Source organism: Capricornis sumatraensis, chromosome 8 (genome assembly GCF_032405125.1).
Source record: "Capricornis sumatraensis isolate serow.1 chromosome 8, serow.2, whole genome shotgun sequence".
Lineage (NCBI taxonomy): Eukaryota > Metazoa > Chordata > Mammalia > Artiodactyla > Bovidae > Capricornis > Capricornis sumatraensis.
In genome coordinates, this window is record NC_091076.1 from 51,141,778 (window position 1) to 51,158,857 (window position 17,080).

General features: G+C 41.3%; 1 protein-coding gene across 1 annotated transcript in view; it reads right to left on the reverse strand.

The window, feature by feature from the left end:
- The window catches only part of CA10 (carbonic anhydrase 10), a 783,887-nt gene that overhangs the window by 73,882 nt on the left and 692,925 nt on the right, over positions 1 to 17,080 (reverse strand). The gene's annotated exons all lie outside the window — the stretch shown is intronic.

The following is a 17,080-nucleotide window of genomic DNA, read 5'->3' on the forward strand; positions in this document are numbered from 1 at the left end:
GATGCCATGATCTTAGTTTTTTGAATGTTGAGCCAAGCTCAACATTTTTGAAAGCAAGCCTGCTTTTAACATTCTGCATTTCACAAAGAAGTTCACAATCTGATAACCCCGATAAACTTGGAGACTCCAGACCTGGTTACCGAGCCACCTGACTCCAGCTTTAGCTGAAAATTTTGCTGAAGAAAAGAATACAAGACCTCCACTACTCTTATCCTTTTAACCTACCCCAGACCAAAAGAGCACTGACTACAAGGCCTTTTTCTATTCCCCAGGGAAGAAGCAGCACAGTTCTTGAGATGGTAGACTGCTGTGTTCCTTCTCTGTCTGACAAAGAAATAAAGCTACTTTTTCTGTTTCCCCCAAAACTCGGCCCCTTGATTGGATGCTTGGGGATTTCTCTCCATTTCAGCCTCCTCCAGGAGAGAGGAGGGTTGGAAGACTTCTCTGATACCAGGTTGCCAGGGACTGCCTGTCATAGAGCCATGCCCCAATCACATCTGATCCACTGACTGGGTTGCAGAACTTCAGGACTGTGGTGGAAAACAGGGAAAAGTTTGACATAGCAGCGGCTGAGGCTTCTTTTGCCTTGAGGACACTGTCTCTTTTCTTGTCTGCGATGGCTTGAAATTCCACTCCGAGGAAAACAGTGACTACTGGAGGATCAGAAATAGGGGATTTGGAAATCACATTGTACCCAACAGACTCACTTTGGTGAGTCACCCAGACTGGGCCTTTGACCTTGTCCATAGGGGAACCTCAATTCCAAACTTGCGGATTACCCTGAAAAGGAAAATCTTGATGTGAAATTTTCCCTGAAGAGGGAAATTCTCATTTAAGGTGCTGCTTTGGGTAACAGTCCAGGTCTAGTTGGACTCAAAAGTCATGTTGGGCAGTTTTATGCCATATGTCTTTCTGTTTTTTAGCATATCTTTGCTGTTTCCTTTACTTGTGATTACCAGATGGTGACGTAAAGATTTAATTCTGTTTTGAGTGTGCAAACATTTAAAGTTTATTGCCAGCTACTTGAGCAGAAATGGGACGCTCTTCCTATAAGGTTCAACCTCAACTTTATAGGAATCCCTTGGGGAAAGTTTTGAATGACTGGCTGATATACAGCTATGATCCAATGACAAAAAAAAAAAAAAAAAAAAGAAGGACTGAGACTCTCTTTCGTTCAGGATTTTATCATAATCCTGTTCTTTGTGCTTCTACAATCAAAAGCCTGAGGAATCAAGAAATCTCTCTAACATTCTAAATGATGCCCTTTTAACTTCTCTCAACTCTCAGGTGGGGAGAACCAAGCTTCCCCTACTCCTGCAAGTTTCCTTACTCTTTTTGGTCAAACTATTCTGATCAAACTAAGACCCCACCTCCCTAGAGGAAAAAAAAAAAAATCCCTGCTAGGACAACATTTCATCAGCCAGACTGCCTCTGATATTAAGGCCAATTTGAGCAGTATTTGGTGAATATGTTAGCTGTGAAACTATTACTACAGAAAGGAGAGATGACATTTTGATGCTGGATAGCCATGATATTCTTTATGCTCTAGACAAAACTGGTTATAATGATACTGTTTTGGAATCGAAAAAACTGTATCTTTTTGCATTTGCAACAAGGCTTCCCTGATGGCTCAGATGCTAAAGAATCCCCCTGCAATGTAGGAGGATTTCATCCCTCAGTTGGGAACAATCCTTGGAGAAGAAAATGGCTACTCACTTCAGTCTTCTTGCCTGGAGAGTTCCAGGGACAGAGGAACCTGGCAGGCTATAGCCCATGGGGTTGCAAAGAATAGGACATGACTGAGCAGTGAATAACTTTCACTTAGCAAAAGATAGCTTCTTGAAATACTTTTTTTTTTTTCTTCATAATTTTGTCCCTGGGAGAACAAAAATATGCCTAGGAGAACGCTCGAAGTTAACTCTTATCATGTCTTTGATAAGAGTCCACCTTGCCTGAGCCTTCACCTTTGGGTGAAAGGAGGGTGGGGAGCAGAAGGCATTTTACACTCAAGTGGAAACTATGAGATCTTTATTTGTTTGGAAATATGTATGTGTATCAGTATGTGTCTTTGTCTTTGAATAATATTGCTGAGGCTTATTTGTGAATGAGCTTTAAAAAAAAGTGTTAAGTCACTCAGTTGTGTCCAACTCTTTGAGATAGGTTCCTCTGTCCATGAAATTCTCCAGGCAAGAATACTGGAGTGTGTTGCCCTTTCCGTCTCCAAAGGAAAAGTAAGTGCTTACAAATCAAATGACTTTAAATACAAGAAAAACATTAAAGATGTTTGGGTTTATTAGTTATGGGAAAAGAAATTGTGCCTTGGGAAAATACATGTTTTTAGAGATTACAGAATATGTTCTCCAGTTTACTAATTTAAAACTTGCCAATAGGACAAACAGCTAACAATTGCTTTCTTATTGGTTTTCACTAAAAGTCCAGGTTTTTTAAAGGTTTTAAAATTATAATATGTAACCAGAGCTATTAAAGTGACAAGGGAAGTATTTCAACATGTAAAGCAAGTAGTTTATAGTTTGTTGGCAAAAGAAGACATACATACTCGAGATATTATTTTGAAGAAAATGAGGAGATTAATTGTGTCTTAGAACTAATTGTGTATAGATGGGAAGAAATGAAACAAGTTAATGTGTATCCAGAAAATGCTAAAAGGCCTGTGAAAAAGAAACACTTGATAAAGAATTTTGTATGCCATCAGGACTTTCTAAAATTAAGAGTAGATTAAATTTAATTAGGCAAATAAGTTTTGTGATTAACAGTAAGCTAGTAGCAGACTGGAATCTGCCCCCCCCCCCTTTTAATAGCAAATTTTCACAGAGTACCAGGCTAGGCTCCCTGTACTATAGAGCAACTTCCCACTATCTATTTTACACATAATAGTGAATATATGTCAAGACTACTTTTCAATTCATCCCATCCTCTTTCTCCCAATGTGTCCACAGGTCTATTCTCTACACGTGTGTCTCCATTCCTTCCTTACAAATAGGCTCATCAATATCATTTTTGTATATTCCATATGTAAGTGTTAATATACAATATTTTTTTCTCTTTCAGATGGAGGAGGGGAGGGAGGCTCATGAGGGAAGGAATATATGTATAATTATGACTGATTCTCATTGTTGTATGGTAGAAGCCAACACAATATTGTAAAACAATTATCCTCCAATTAAAAATAAGTTAAGAAAAGAAAAATAACACTAGTTACAATGTTAAAAAATGAAAGAAGGAGAACAATTCTTGGAATGCTGCTTTTGATAATAGGCTGTGTGAATTTCATTACCTTTTGCCTACAAAGGTCTGGCTAGTCAAAGTTTTGGTTTTTCCAGTAGTCATGTATGGATGTGGCAGTTGGATTATAAAGAAAGCTGAGAACCAAAGAATTGATGCTTTTGAACTGTGGTGTTGGAGAGGACTCTTCAGAGTCCCTCAGACTGCAAGGAGATCCAACCAGTCCATCCTAAAGGAAATCAGTCCTGAATATTCACTGGAAGGACTGATGTTGAAGCTGAAACTCCAATACTTTGACTACCTGATGCAAAGAAGTGACTCATTGGAAAAGACCCTGATGCTGGGAAAGATTGAAGGTAAGAGGAGAAGGGGATGACAGAGGATGAGATGGTTAGATGGTATCACTGACTCAATGGACATGAGCTTGGGTAAACTCCGGAAGTCGGTGATGGCCAGGGAGGACTGGAGTGCAGCAGTCCATAGGGTCACAAAGAGTCGGATATGACTGAACGATTGAACTGAGCTGAAGTGATTTGCATTCATCTTTAAAGTCGTTTGTTATTTTGGTAAAGTAAATAATTATTATTTTACTATGATTTATGAAGATTATGAACTTCCCTTGTGGCTCAGCTGGTAAAGAACCTGCCTGCAATATGGGTGACCTGGGTTCAATCCCTGGGTTGGGAAGATTCCCTGAAGAAGGGAAAAGTTACCCACCCCAGTATTCTGGCCTGGAACGTTCCATACAGTCCATGGGGTGGCAAAGAGTCGGACACGACTGAGCAACTTTCACTTTCACTGTGAAGACTATGGCACAAACTTCATTCCACTTTTACAAAAATTAGCCCGTCATAGTGAGACCTGTGCTATCCTAATGTCCTTGTAGCATGACAATGGGCTACTCCTAAATCAGATAATTTGAGATGGATCAATAGGTGGTGTTAGTGGTAAAGAACCTACCTGCCAAAGCAGAGAGAGGCTGTTGGATCCCTGGGTCAGGAAGATCCCCTAGATGAAGGGATGGCAAGCCATTCCAGTATCCTTGCCAGGAAAAACCCATGGACAGAGGAGCCTGGCAGGCTACAATCAACAGAGTCGCAGAGTCAGATACAACTGAAGTGACTTAGCACTCACACAACAATAGCTGTAAATTAAATAGCTAGGACTATGGCAAATCCAAGATGGTCACTTGGCTCTTCCCAGGTCCCTGACCAACCTTATTTATTTATTTTTTTTTTTAATTTGATGGATAAGTCTTACAAATCTTAATAAAAACATCACAAACTTCTTAAAATTATCACTGTCATTGTCATCCTTAATCATCAGGGAAAGGTAACAAAACTAATGGGAAAACTGGGTTCAAACAGAAAAAAGATTATTTATATGGGATTAAACTAAGTGCTTGAGGGCTTCCTTGGTGGCTTAGATGGTAAAGCGTCTGCCTGCAATGCGGGAGACCCGTGTTCGATCCCTGGGTCAGGAAGATTCCCCTGGAGAAGGAAATGGCAGCCTATTCAAGTACTCTTGCCTGAAAAATCCCATAGACAGAAGAGCCTGGTAGATTAAAGTCCATGGGGTTGCAAAGAGTCAGACACAACTAACTTTACTTTCAAACTAAGTGCTTAATATCATTGTAAACTTTATGACTTTTTGTATTGAGGTTTTCAAATCTTTGCTTGTCAGATTAAAAAAAAAAAAAGCGAGAGAAACTTCTTTTCCTCAAGCTACTTATGATATACCAAAATTAAGTAATTTAAATTTAAAACATTTTTTTTTTCTCTCTGGATTGTCCCTTCAAAGATTGGAGATGCTTGAGTTCTAAGCAGTCTTATCAGGTAAATTTAAACAAAAAATTAGAGTGCCTCTGGATATGTACAGGAATCTCAAAATATTTTTAAAATCTCTTGAGAGATATCCTCCAAGAATGGAAAGCCCTTGGTTTGGCTTTCTTGACCTTGAAAGGCCCTTGGGAATATAGTCTGAGACTCCTGAGAAATTATGTGTCTGTATAAAGGAAACCCATATGGTCAATGGACCAAATTTATTTAAACAACAACAACAACAACAAATTAGTCTTGACTGTGTTTAATTAAAAAGAGGTAATTGAGAAAACGAAGAGCATGGCATTTGATCCCATCACTTCATGGGAAATAAATGGGGAAACAGTAGAAACAGTGTCAGACTTTGTTTTGGTGGGCTTCAGAATCAATACAGATGGTGACTGCAGCCATGAAATTAAAAGATGCTTACTCCTTGGAAGAAAAATTATGACCAACCTAGATAGCATGTTGAAAAGCGGAGACATTACTCTGCCAACTAAGGTCCATCTAGTCAAGGCTATCGTTTTTCCAGTGGTCCTGCATGGCTGTGAGAGTTGGACTGTGAAGAAGGCTGAGTGCCAAAGAATTGATGCTTTTGAATTGTGGTGTTGGAGAAGACTCTTGAGAGCCCCTTGGACTGCACGGAGATCCAACCAGTCCATTCTGCAGGAGATCAGCCCTGGGATTTCTTTGGAAGGAATGATGCTAAAGCTGAAACTCCAGTACTTTGGCCACCTCATGCGAAGAGTTGACTCATTGGAAAAGACTCTGACGCTGGGAGGGATTGGGGGCAGGAGGAGAAGGGGACGACAGAGGATGAGATGGCTGGATGGCATCACTGACTTGATGGACGTGAGTCTGAGTGAATTCCAGGAGTTGGTGATGGACAGGGAGGCCTGGCGTGCTGCGATTCATGGGATCACAAAGAGTTGAACACTACTGAGTGACTAAACTGAACTGAACTGAACTGAATGGTTTAGTGGTTTTCCCTTCTTTCTTCCATTTAAGTCTGAATTTGGCAATAAGGAGTTCACGATCTGAGCCACAGTCAACTCCTGGTCTTGTTTTTGTTGACCGTATAGAGCTTCTCCATCTTTGGCTGCAAAGAATATAACCAACCTGATTTCGGTGTTGACCATAACATTTTGGTGATGCCCATATGTAGAGTCTTTTCTTGTGTTGTTGGAAGAGAGTGTTTGCTATGACCAGTGCATTTTCTTGGCAAAACTCTACTAGTTTTTGCCCTGCTTCATTCCGCATTTCAAGGCCAAATTTACCTGTTACTCCAGGTGTTCCTTGACTTCCTACTTTTGCTTTCCAGTCCCCTATACTGAAAAGGATATCTTTTGGGGGTGTTAGTTCTAAAAGGTCTTGTAGGTCTTCATAGAAACATTCAACTTCAGCTTCTTCAGTGTTACTGGTTGGGGCATAGACTTGGGTTAGTGTGATAATGAATTGTTTGCCTTGGAGATGAACAGACATCATTCTGTCATTTTTGAGATTGCATCCAAATACTGCATTTCAGACTCTTTCGTTGACCATGATGGCTACTCCATTTCTTCTAAGGGATTCCTTCCTGCAGTAGTAGATATCATGGTCATCTGAGTTAAATTCACCCACTCCAGTCCATTTTAGCTCCCTGATTCCTAGAATGTCAATGTTCCCTCTTGCCATCTCCTGTTTGACCACTTCCAGTTTGCCTCAATTCATGGACCTGACATTCCAGGTTCCTATACAATATTGCTCTTTACAGCGTCGGACCTTGCTTTTATCACCAGTCACATCCATAACTCGGTATTGTATTTGCTTTGGCTCCATCTCTTCATTCTTTCTGGAGTTATTTCACCACTGATCTCCAGTAGCATATTGGGCACCTACTGAGCTTGGAAGTTCCTCTTTCAGCATCCTATCATTTTGCCTTTTCATACTGTTCATGGGGTTCTCAAGGCAAGAATACTGAAGTGGTTTTCCATTCCCTTCTCCAGTGCACCACATTCTATCAGACCTCTCTACCATGACCAACCCTGGCAGCTATGATGATGCACAGAGCACCGGTGGCTGCGACAGTGCACAGAGCATGGCCGAGGTAAGGGACAGAAACCGGCTGGACCCCATGCCCGAGGGGCGGCAGCCAAGAAGAGTTACCCCACGTCCGAGGTAAGGGGCAGCAGCCAAGAATGCCAGGCTGTGACAGCTGCTGGAGCAGACGAGAGGAGCTACCCCAGGTCTGAGGTCAGGGGTGGCGGCCGAGAGGAGCTATCCCACATCCAAAGAGCGATGGCTGCACGGGCACAGGAGGGCCTAGAGGAGCTATTCCACATTCAAGGTCAGGAGGGGTGGCAGTGAGGAGATACCCCTCGTCCAAGGTAAGGAGCAGCAGCTGTGCTTTGCTGGAGCAGCTGTGAAAAGAGACCCCATGTCCAAGGTAAGAGAAACCCAAGTAGGACTGTAGGTGTTTCAAGAGGGCATCAGAAGGCAGACACACTGAAACCATACTCACAGAAAACTAGTCAATCTAATCACACTAGGACCACAGCCTTGTCTAACTCAATGAAAAGTCTGTTTACCAAGACTCATTTCCCAGATAATTCTTTGCTGTAGTGTTATATTGCTGAAAGTGAAAGTGAAGACGCTCAGTGGTGTCTGACCCGCAGCAACCCCATGGACTGCAGCCCTCCAGGCTCCTCCATCCATGGGATTTTCCAGGAAAGAGTATTGGAGTGTGGTGCCATTGCCTTCTCCCATTGCTGAAAAGCTCATGGGAGCTTTTATATTGCTTAAAAGCTTAATTAAATTATTAAAGGGTACTCTATACTTATTTCTAAAGCTTATCTCAGCAATCTATCTTTGAATGAGGATCAGATGCCCCATAACCTGCATCAGGAGATTATGCATACAGGAAAAGACATATTTAAAGGACTTTCTTCTACCTGGGTGGAAGGACTCTTATCAGGCACTTTTAACTAGCTCATGCACAGGGAAGTTGAAGGGAATTGACTCTTGGATTAGTTTCCACTCACAAAGGGCCCCTGCACTGAACCGGTCTATAGAGAGGATTGCTGACTTCAAAATCACCTTAAAACAGTACTCAAGCAGAGGAGAAATTACACTCACACCAGGAAAAGAAGAAGACTACATCAGAAGAAAACAGTTTGCCCAAGATCCTCAGCTGGAAACATATGATCATTTCTAATGTTTTCTTGACTTCTTGGACCTTTGCTTATGATCCTATGCTAGTTTAACACAATCAATCAAATTGCTGAGGTTGTGGCAAATTACCTGTGTCTAGTACTTCTGGGTTACCTGAGTGGATTTCTCCACTCTAAGGTTCTAACTGGTTGGCTGTTAAGAAATTTATTTTAAAAGAAAAATTAGAGTCTTGTTTAGGCTATTATTGATATTGTTAGATGAGGATACCCTCATCCGCCAGTTAAAAATACCTGCTCTGACCCTGACCATAAATGTAAAATTTCCTCTTTTACTCAAGTTCAATCAGAGCAACAAGCATAATTTCAGCCAAGGAATAAAACATCCCACAAATACGGGATGAATTTATCTAGTTAATCACCAGGCTACGGTAATTTAAGTTTAAAGGCTCTTCTATGCTGGGAACAATTAAATCATACTTGGAGACCCTGATTTGATCCCTGGTCAGGAAGATCCCATGGAGGAGGGCATGGCAACCCACTCCAGTATTCTTGCCTGGAGAATCCCATGGACAGAGGAGCCTGGTGAGTTACAGTCCATGGGGGTCACAAAGAGTCAGACACAACTGAAGCAACTGAACATGCTGTGAACAGACTAAGTCAGACAACCTGGGATGTACTAAGCTGGACCTAATGGCAGTTCTTGGGTTAATTCTTACTTATGACTTTACTAATACTGCTAGATATGTTATTTGCATTTTGCCTGTTTTACAAGATTGTTGTTTCTTGCATTACCAAAGACAGTGTGACTGAGCCTCTAATAAAATTATGTAGTTCCATATGAGATCAATGTTTGCTATAATGTAACTCTTGCTATGGGAAGAAGCAGTAAGAGGGAATATTTTCCTGGACCATAAGAGACTAGTAGGACAGGGGGAGCAGCCTTTTTTTCCTGCTGCTGCTGCTAAGTCGCATCAGTCGTGTCTGACTCTGTGCGACCCCATAGATGCCAGCCCACCAGGCTCCCCCGTCCCTGGGATTCTCCAGGCAAGAACACTGGAGTGGGTTGCCATTTCCTTCTCCAATTCATGAAAGTGAAAAGTGAAGCTGAAGTTGCTCAGTTGTGTCCGACTCTTCGAGTCCCCATGGACTGCAGCCTAGCAAGCTCCTCCATCCATGGGATTTTCCAGGCAAGAGTACTAGAATGGATCACCAGTGCCCTCTCCGTTTCTGCTACTAGTCTGGACTAACCCAATAGTAGCAATTTGAGCAGCCTATCAGCAAAATCTTTGCCAGACCTAGGAATGAGCATTCTTATCACCAAGGAATGAAATGATCATAAAATGCCCTTCCCAACTATGGTTGAATTTATGATCATCACAAGATCCTACTGATTGGAAATTGGAACTTGTGGTTTATCTCTACAAAGATTAAACCATAGCCACTACAGCTGTTGACCTTCAAAACTCCCTAAAAGGACTTCAGAATGAAGATCAGAAATGGAGCACTCATCCTTTGCTCTAGGAAAAACTGACAAAGCAGGCCTTCAGATAGATATTTTGAGGTAAGGATTTTCATGAACCTAGAATCTTAAATCATCTCATACCTAGAAAAACACTAAAGTTATTAATGGTGACAATTCCTTTGGTTTATGTATTACTATCACATCAAAGGTTGAAACTTACTGAGATAAAATTAGACAAGTGGCTACCTGGTTACAAGTCTCCTTGAAGTTCCAGGTTTGCATTAGTATTCAGGTTTATTCTCTTGAAAATAAATAAGATATATTTTTTCTATTAATATTCAGGCTGTCACTCCTCCAACTATTTCTGTATCTGCTATAACAACATCAGTTATACTGGGTTAATTTAAAAAAGACATCAAAAATAGGTATGACCATGCTAAATGTCTCCATGCCTTTGGACAGGATAACAAAAGTGCTGACTATCTGGACCACAACAAAAGTTGCTATCAAATGTAAGTTGATCTTTTCTTCTGCTTTGGCTTCTGGTTGCAATAGTTTTGTTGTTGTTGTTGTTTTCCTGATCTTTGGCTTCTGCCTTTTGTAAAACCACTTGTTAAGTTTGTCTCTAAAGTCACAACATTTTTACAGCAAGATAATGGTGTTGCAGAGAATCCAGCCACTCCCCAGAATAGATCCTGCTGAAATAACGACAAAAGTCACTGTGGGGTGAGTGACACAGGGAGAGAGCTCTGTGATCCAACTAGGTAGGGCCTATTAGCCCTTTGCCTGTCTAAAGAAGCTACAGAAGATAGACCATCATTCCACATCCTCAACAACAACAACAAAAAGATCTCTAGAGGTTCTCATCTCTTGGAGTGGGAGAGGACTTGATTCCAATTCCAAAGAAAGGCAATGTCAAACAATGCTCAAACTACTGCACAATTGCACTCATCTGACACGCTAAAGTAATGTTCAACATTCTCCAAGCCAGGGTTCAACAGTACATGGACCATGGACTTCCAGATATTCAATCTGGTTTTAGAAAAGGCAGGGGAAAGGCAGAGATCAAATTGCCAACATCCACTGGATTATCAAAAAAGCAAGAGAGTTCCAGAAAAATATCTATTTCTGCTTTATTGACTATGCCAAAGTCTTTGACTGTGTGGATCACCACAAACTATGGAAAATTCTTAAAGAGATGGGAATGCCAGACGACCAGACCTGCCTCTTGAGAAAGCTGTATGCAGGTCAGGAAGCAACAGTTAGAACTGGACATGGAACAACAGACTGGTTCCAAATAGGGAAAGGAGTACATAAAGGCTGTATATTGTCACCCTGCTTATTTAACTTATATGCAGAGTACATCATGAGAAACACTTGGATGGATGAAGCACAAGCTGGAATCAAGATTGTGAGCAGAAACGTCAGTAACCTCAGATACGCAGATGACATCACCCTTATGGCAGAAAGTGAAGAAGAACTAAAGAGCCTCTTGATGAAAGTGAAAGAAGAGAGTGAAAAAGTTTGCTTTAAGCTCAACATTCAGAAAACGAAGATCATGGCATCTGGTCCCATCACTTCAAGGGAAATTGATGGGGAAACAGTGGCAGACTTTATTTTGAGGCGGTGGGGGGAGGGGCGGGGGGAGGCTCCAAAACCACTGCAGATGGTGATTGTAGTCATGAAATTAAAAACACTTGCTCCTTGGAAGTAAAGTTATATAAATCAGAGACATGACTTTGCCAACAAAAGTCCATCTAGTTAAAGCTATGGCTTTTCCAGTAGTCATGTATGGATGTGAGAGTTGGAGTATAAAGAAAGCTGAGCACCGAAGAATTGATACTTTTGAACTGTGGTTTTGAAGAAGACTCTTGAGAGTCCCTTGGACTGCAAGGAGATCCAACTAGCCCATCCTGAATATTCTTTGGAAGGACTGATGTTGAACTGAAACTCCAGTACTTTGGCCACCTGATGTGAAGAACTGTCTCATTTGAAAAGACCCTGATACTGTGAAAGATTGAAGGTGGGAGAAGAAGGGAATGTCAGAGGATGAGATGGTTGGATGGCATCACCGACTCAATTGACATGAGTTTGAGTAAACTCCAGGAGTTGGAGGTAGACAAGGAGGCCTGGAACACTGCAGTTCATGAGGTCGCAAAGAGTTGGACACAAATGAGCGACTGAACAAAACTGAACTGATGCCCTCCACCAGGTTGGATAGCTGGTGTTTGTCAAGTGAAGTAAAACTGAAGTTTTGTCCTCAATAAGATGAGAAGGATGCCCTTTTCCTTTCTCCATTGAAATGGTGGGAATGAAATAGCAGTGAGTAATTTGTTGCAGCAAAAATAGAATTGAGTCAACAGCCTTCGGCACTAACCAACCAAATATGCTGCAAGAGTTAAACAACTTTGGTTATTCTTTAGCTGTTACTTCACTAACAAACACTTGTAGTTAGATTTGTCTTTCATAAAGCTAATTACTCTGAATCCATATGAATTATACTCTGAACCTTGCATTTTTCTCCCTGTACACTCCCTTGTAGCATTATGCATTTCAGAAATAAATTTGATAGCTGATAAACTCAGAGACACCAGACCCAGATACTGAGTTGTCTGACTCTTTCATCCAAAACTCTCTGTATTTCTACTTGACAGAAAGCCAAGATTTTGGCAACTCTATCTTGCCTGATCTTCAATTTCAAAAATATTAAGAGAACTATTACATAGTCTTTCTATGAGCCAGCAGGGTCCTGAATGCCTCACATTTAATTCTTGTAACAACTATACCAGCAGCAATTTCCCCCCAGTTAACAGATGAGGAGACTGAGGTCAGAGAGGTGGAATGACTTGCCTGAAGTCCTCCAGCTAGTGGAATGTGGAGCCATGAATCAAACCTGCTCTTTGGCCTTAGGTGCAGCCCCTGCTTCTACATGGTTCTTGTGACAGTCCTGACTGCTTAGAGCCTCCCTGATCATTCTGGTCTGGTTTCTTTTTTCTTCCCTGAACCTATGGGATACCAACTCATGTGTGAACATGAGAGACTGAATGATACCTGAAACCCCCTCCACCTCTGCCTTTCTCTGGCTGTATCTGGACTGTTCATTCTACTCTCAAATATCCATCTGTTTATCTCATATCCTCAATGAATAATGACAGGAACACTTGTGAACATTATTACTGAGCCTGTAGTTGAGCCAGGACTGTGTTAGCTCATTCACATATTTTGTCTAATTTATTCTTCACAAAAACTTCATGCATGAGGAAATTATCATTACCTCCAATTTACAGAAAAGGAAACTAAGGCATAGAGATGTTAAGTAATATGTTCAAGCCACACAGTTATTAATGGATCAAACAAGATTCCAAAGGCAAGATGTTAACTGTGAAGTCATGTGGCCTCCAAATGGATGTAAACTCTTTGGGACTGGGAATGACCATTCAGGTTTGAGGGATCGGCTAAACAAATTACTCATTATGGAGCGAAGACCACTGATACTATGTGTTACTTAGAGTTAGTTGTGGAGAAAAGGCCCAGAGGTCCATTCTTCCTTATCCTCCAGCCTAGGCTCCAGCTGCCTGGGATCCTATCTCTAAGGTTGGGAGGAGAGGTTTCGTGTGCTGATCTGTTGTGTCTCAGGTTCTGTCTTTCCTGGGCAGGAGATACTCCAGACACACTGCCAATCACTCCCCTGCAAGTTCTGGCCTGGGATCAGCCTCTCAGCTTTTCCTTACTGCTAATGCTGTCTCATTCTTCCTACTTCCAGGCCTCCCTGCCCCTTGTTGGTCCTCAGTGCTTCCACAGCCCCATCAACTCTAGCATTCTCTCACACTCTCCTCTACCCCTTCCCCTACCCCAACTAGTCATGCAAGGGGCTCCTGGCTGCTCCCTCCATGTGCTGAATAGTTTCACACAGCTTGGCCTTTGCCTGTGCTGTTGGCCTTCACCTGGAATGGCCATTTTCTTAAGCTATCTTTTCTGCCAATTGAAAGACCCTCCTAACTACCATTTTCTACATATTAACTTTCTTGATTTCCCTGTCTGAATTTGTTCTCTTCCTTTTTTTGAATTCTTATAGCACTAAAAGTTAGCTTTTACTATTTTAAATGATAACTTTTGTATGTTTGTAAAAATCCCCCCAAAATCTCTGAGTATTGGAAAGAATTGTAAATCTGACCGTGGCCCTGGCTTTATCTCTGTGACTTAGAGCCAGTTAGTTAACTCCTATGAACTTGAGGTTCTTCATTTTTAAGGTAGGGATTGTTGTTCTTGTTCAGTTGCTAAGTTATGTCCAACTCTTTGCAACCCCATGGACTTCAGCACTCCAGGCTTCCTTGTCCTTCACTGTGTCCTAAAGCTTGCTCAGACTCATGTCCATTGAGTCAGTGATGCCATGCGACCATCTCATGTTCTGCAGCCCCTTTCTCTTTCTGATCTCAATCTTTTCCAGCATCAAGGTATTTTCCAGTGAGTTGGCTCTTCACATCAGTTGGTCCAATTTTTGGAACGTCAGCTTCAGCATCAGTCCTTCCAATGTATATTCAGAGTTGATTTCCTGTAGGATTGACTGATTTGATCTCCTTGCTTTCCAAAGGAATCTTAAGCGTCTTCTCCAGCACCACAATTGGAAAATATCAATTCTTTGGCACTCCTCCTTCTTTATGGTTCAACCCTCATATCCACATATGACTACTGGAAAAAACATAGCTTTGAATAGATGGAACTTGGTTGGCACAATGATCTATCTGCTTTCTAATATGCTGTCTAGTTTTGCCATAGTTTTCCTTCTAAGGAGCAAATGTCTATTAATTTTGTGGCTGCAGTCACTACTGTGATTTTGGAGCCCAAGAAAAGAAAATCTGTTTTCTTTCCACTTTTCCCATCTTTTTGCCATGAAGTGATGAGAACAGATGCCATGATCTTATTTTTTTTTTTGAATATTGAGTTTTAAGCCACTTTTTCACTCTCCTCTTTCACTCTTATCAAGATACTCTTTAGTTTCTCTTTGCTTTATGCCATTAAATTGGTGTCATCTGCATATCTGAGGTTATTGATATTTATCCAAGTAATCTTGATTCCAGCTTGTGATTCATCAAGCCCAGCATTTCATATGATGTTCTCTGCATATGTTAAATAAGCAGGGTGACACTATACAACCTTGATGTACTCTTTTCCCAATTTTGAACCAGTCCAGTCCGTTGTTGCTTCTTCACCTGCATGCATATTTCTCAGGAGACAGGTAAGGTGGTCTGATAAAACTTATTTCTCTAGTTTTTCAACTTATTAGCAAGTGATTATATAAATTAATGCATATAAAATACACAGCACATGCCAGGCATATACTGGGCATTCAACAATCTTAATTTCACCTTCAACCCCACTTTTTTATTACCTCTTCCCCAAAGTACAAATATACCTACATACACACATACCACCTCCATCACCACCACTGCTGTGATCATGAAGATGACTGCAATGTACATGGGATCACAGCACGTCTGAGCTGTAAGTTTCATTAGCAGTTCATTGTTTTACATATAAGTTACTAATACGTGGGTTGGAGATCAGGTGCCCTCCAGTTGCCCTAAGTTAGTATAGCAATATAACTGACACTTGTTGATTTCCTAGTATATACTGGATGTTGCACTTGGTGATTCACAAATATTACCTTATTTAATCCTCTCAATGAATCCCCTGTGAGGCCATGTAATAACATTTTCATCATCCCCCTTTTACAGAAGTGGGGTGGAACTAGGGTTTCTCTGGTTGCTCAGTGGGAAGAATCGGTTTTCAATGCATTCAAGGCAGATGACATGGGTTTGATCCCTGAGTCAGAAAGATCTCCTGGAGGATGGCATGACAACCCACTCCAGTATTCTTGCCTGGAGAATCCCTGGACAGAGGGGCCTCATGGGTTACAGTCAATAGAGTTGCAAACAGACGAACATGACTGAAGTGACTGAGCATGCATGTATGCACACATTCAAGGAACTAAGGCTTAAAGAAGTTACATAGCTTTTCCAGTATCCCATTTTGATAATACATTTAAGAGCTAGAATTTAAATCCCAGAACCTAATTCCATTCCCAGCTCTTAACCAGAAGCCCAAATAAAAATGGACTCCAGAGATCTTGCTTTCTTTCCAGAACCCTCTCCAGTGCTTCAGGTAGGGCTGCAGGAATTCAGGCAAAGTTCATGTTCCAATACCTCTGCCATAGCTATTTTCCCAGTGTTGTACAGTATATCTGAATTGAACAGAAATAAACTCTGAATTAAACATAAATAAATGGAATAAATGGAATTTATTTCAGATCTCTTGCCCTTCTGTCACTTCCTTCAATAGATAAAATGAGTTCCCTCAAGGATTGGCTGCTTTCTGTGGGGAGTTCCAATAAGCTTTACAGGAGAGGAAGCCTGGAAGGAGAACTGGAACAACTTAGGTTTCTCTGTGGTAAAACCTTAGGCCTGCCCAGGAGACAAGAAGGTTAACTCTGTCTTGGACTGACACAAAAGCACATACCTCTCTTGCTGGTAATTCTGTTGAACATGCTTCATGCCTTATGGCCTGTTGAATTGAATGGGTTCCAGCAAGGACTATTCTTGGTTTTCTCGGTCAGTAAATGTAGAGAGAGGTAAAGCAGCAATGAGCAAACACAGCCTCCCAGTAACAGCCCTGAAGCTTCTTATGAGCTTCTTATGCTCATTCTCATTTTTCAGCATTTGGAAAGCAGAACACCTAAAACCCCAGATGGGAAAGATACAGGGCCAACCCAAGGCAATCCCATATGGTTTCCCCAACTGCCTATGGTAAATTTTTGCATCTAGGCAAGGGAAACATTCGAGCTCTTGCAGGGAATGTTATGTTCCAAGCTGCAGCTTATATTAAACCATGCTCACAGTCCCACCACTTGGACTTCTCTTGGATCTGCTCCTCTTGCAAGCCCTCTAACAAGGCCATCATCCAGCCAGCACTGCACTGATACACTTGCAACAGATCTGCTTAGGAAGAATCTTGTTTTCATTATTCCTAGCAGTCACAAAGTCCTCTAGATTATCAGGAATATTTCTAATCGTCCTTTTAATTATCCCTGTCCTCTTTATTCCCAACACCACTACTTTAGTTCAGGGCCATGCGTAACCTTATCAGGATTATTTCTTAACTTCCTAACTTGAGTTGCTGCTTCCAAACTTGTGTCGCTCTAATCCACTCTAGGCACAGTGGGCATTATGGTGACTTCAGCCTAAACATTTTACTCTCCTGCTTAGGGAATTTTTCTAACACCTCATACTCCTTAGGGAAACATCTAGGCTCTTTTGCATCACTGAAAATCCCTTCACAATTTCGAACCTTTCACTCTTTCTGCAAACCATATATGCTAACCCTATACAGTTTCCTAGACAGACCCAACT